The sequence below is a fragment of the Oncorhynchus gorbuscha genome, linkage group LG09, assembly GCF_021184085.1.
Source record: "Oncorhynchus gorbuscha isolate QuinsamMale2020 ecotype Even-year linkage group LG09, OgorEven_v1.0, whole genome shotgun sequence".
NCBI lineage: Eukaryota > Metazoa > Chordata > Actinopteri > Salmoniformes > Salmonidae > Oncorhynchus > Oncorhynchus gorbuscha.
The window spans coordinates 10,455,717-10,459,460 of NC_060181.1; the positions used below are offsets into that span (position 1 = coordinate 10,455,717).

Consider the following 3,744-nt stretch of genomic DNA (forward strand, 5'->3'; position numbering starts at 1 on the left):
CATGGAAGAAGAACATGTTTTAAAGTGGGGGGGGCCCATGGAAGAAGAACATGTTTTAAAGTGGGGGGCCCCATGGAAGAAGAAAATGTTTTAAAGTTGAGAGGGGGCCATGGAAGAAGAACATGTTTTAAAGTGGGGGGCATGGAAGAAGAACATGTTTTAAAGTGAGGGGGGCCCATGGAAGAAGAACATGTTTTAAAGTGGGGGGGGGGTGCCTTGCTTGGACCTTGCAGGGCCCCGTGAAACTGTGCTACACCACTGGGGTAGGTTTATTGCCTTGGTTTCGGTCACAGATTAAGCCCAATCCTGGACTGAAAGGCCTTTTCAATGGAGTGTGGAGAATGAAACAGAGCCAGACATAATATAATAATAATATATGCCATTTAGCGGACGCTTTTATCCAAAGCGACTTACAGTCATGTGTGCATACATTCTACGTATGGGTGGTCCCGGGAATCGAACCCACTACCCTGACATCTCTGTCTATGGCTGCCAGTGTCCTGTTGAACACTACTGCTCCTCCTCTCTACTTTCCAGGTGCTGTTCAATCACAACTACCTTCTGGATTTTGTGGAGGAGTCAAAGCAACCTCCTTCCTCCTATACAAACTAAGTTGACCTGAATTCCACAATTTTGTTTTGTTTCATGACTGTAAATATGGTTCTGAGAGCAGGAATTAAAACTTAGACAGCAGAGGAAGAATTATGTTATTGTGTTTTACTTATCCGGTAAATCAGATTGCTGGGTTTGATTAAATGTGTTAGGTATTGTTCATAGTTTGAAACAAATGTTTGATTGCTCACAATCCTGGCCCCTCTCATTTCAGTATGATAACTGGTATCAATAAAGGATAAATACATACAAGAGTTTTACCACCAGTAATATTACAACTCCTTGTACCAATTGTCTAGAAAGGCCCACAGAACAGACAGGCACAGAGTAAGCTTTTCATTTTTTCAATTAAGGTTGGCCTAGTCGAAAAGAAGGGCTCGTCCGGGATTTGAACCCGGGACCTCTCGCACCCTAAGCGAGAATCATACCCCTAGACCAACGACCCTGTCTGTAAAACGACACTGAGATTTTGAAAATCACTTAAATGCCACGCATGTAATGAAAACTTTGATTCTTTACTGGTACTGCACTGTCTTCTGGTGGTGCTGAGAGGTACTGCTGTCGATTTTGGGGCGTTTGGACAATGGCCACTCAAATCTGTAGATCAGGATTGCACTATAGGGAGACGAGACCTGGTCGTTAATTTTCAATCAACTGGGGAATTAATTAACACAAAGGGAAGAGCGCTCGATCAGCATGTGAGAGGAAGCGCCACAAAGTCATCATTATGTCTAAACCCCGCCTATTTCTAAAAATGTTCTTCTGCAAATCTGATTTGAACCCTAACCTTAACTACACTGCTCACCTTGTGGCGAACCCTAACCTTAAATGAAGTCCAAAACATACATTTTTACGTCATGGACAATTTCGACTTTTGGGCTGTGGTAACTAATGACAACCATGAGAGCATTAGTTCTGCCAACTATAGGTATTCTACCCCAACATCCGTAACACTGGAGTTAAAATGGATGATACGATGTGTTTTAACAGAATGTGTCTCGTTGGTCTAGGGGTATGATTCTCGCTTAGGTTGCGAGAGGACCCGGGTTCTAATTCCGGACGACCCCGTCTTTTAATGTGTCACTGTCACAATGGAAAACCACGTAGAAATTCTGATCAGCAATCATTTGACCAAAGCCTCCCACCACCTGAAAAGTTTCTTCCCCTGGCCTGTGGCCCCTCACCAACAGGAAATCTGACCCATTCAGACTGAAGGACTATGCACTCTGTGCTGCACACCACATCACGCCATCTCTGAACTGCACACAAAATAACTTCACTATACTTTATTGCACTCTGTCCATCTCTCTGTATTTAGATATATTCATACTGATACCGTAAATATGTACATCCCCTGTATATCAACTGTATACCCACTGTATATCAACCGTATACCCGCTATAACTCAACTGTATACCCACTATAACACAACCATATACCCACTATAACTCAACTGTATATCCACTGTATATCAACTGTATACCCACTGTATATCAACCGTATACCCACTATAACTCAACTGTATATCCACTGTATATCAACTGTATATCCACTATAACTCAACTGTATACTCACTGTGTATACACCGTACGCTCACTGTATCAACCATATACCCACTATAACTCAACTGTATACCCACTGTATATCAACTGTATACCCACTGTATATCAACTGTATACCCACTGTATATCAACTGTATACCCACTATAACTCAACCATATACTCACTATAACTCAACTGTATACCCACTGTGTATACACCGTACGCTCACTGTATCAAGCGTATACCCACTGTACATTTGTATATCTTCTAATTCTATTACTCTATCCAGTTGTATATAATGTATGTTAACTTTGTTTAAACTCTGTCAAAAAATGTATTTAATTTAATTTAAATGATGTCTGGCTCCTACTCCTACTGGCTCCTACTAGTCTCCTACTAGCAGCACCATATCCCCTGGTGACGTTCAGAGTATGTTGTCTCCTACTAGCAGCACCATATCCCCAAGTAACACTCAGAGTATGTTGTCTCACACTAGCAGCACCATATCCCCTGGTGACGTTCAGAGTATGTTGTCTTCTACTAGCAGCACCATATCCCCAAGTAACACTCAGAGTATGTTGTCTCACACTAGCAGCACCATATCCCCTGGTAACGTTCAGAGTATGTTGTCTCACACTAGCAGCACCATATCCCCAAGTAACACTCAGAGTATGTTGTCTCCTACTAGCAGCACCATATCCCCAAGTAACACTCAGAGTGTGTTGTCTTCTACTAGCAGCACCATATCCCCTGGTAACGTTCAGAGTATGTTGTCTCCTACTAGCAGCACCATATCCCCAAGTAACACTCAGAGTATGTTGTCTTCTACTAGCAGCACCATATCCCCTGGTAACGTTCAGAGTATGTTGTCTTCTACTAGCAGCACCATATCCCCTGGTAACGTTCAGAGTATGTTGTCTTCTACTAGCAGCACCATATCCCCAAGTAACACTCAGAGTATGTTGTCTTCTACTAGCAGCACCATATCCCCTGGTAACGTTCAGAGTATGTTGTCTCCTACTAGCAGCACCATATCCCCTGGTGACGTTCAGAGTATGTTGTCTTCTACTAGCAGCACCATATCCCCTGGTGACGTTCAGAGTATGTTGTCTTCTACTAGCAGCACCATATCCCCAAGTAACACTCAGAGTATGTTGTCTTCTACTAGCAGCACCATATCCCCTGGTAACGTTCAGAGTATGTTGTCTCCTACTAGCAGCACCATATCCCCTGGTAACGTTCAGAGTATGTTGTCTCACACTAGCAGCACCATATCCCCTGGTGACGTTCAGAGTATGTTGTCTCCTACTAGCAGCACCATATCCCCTGGTGCTGTTCAGAGTATATTGTCTCCTACTAGCAGCACCATATCCCCTGGTGACGTTCAGAGTATGTTGTCTCACACTAGCAGCACTATATTCACAAGTAAAAAGTACAAGTATCAGGCTTGTTGGTCTAGGGGTATTATTCTTGCTTAGGGTGCAAGAGGTCTGGGGTTCAAAACCCATAAGAGACAACTTCTTAATGTCAGAATATCAGAGTGATGTTAATTAACCAGGAATATGACTTTCCCAAAGGGGATCCTTTGTC

At 43.0% G+C, this 3,744-nt stretch overlaps 1 non-coding gene across 1 annotated transcript; it reads right to left on the bottom strand.

The window, feature by feature from the left end:
* Positions 1-985: 985 nt before the first annotated feature.
* Positions 986-1,057, bottom strand: trnap-agg. The gene has a single exon. It is a non-coding gene; the product is annotated as a tRNA-Pro (tRNA).
* Between the last annotated feature and the right edge of the window lie 2,687 nt (positions 1,058-3,744).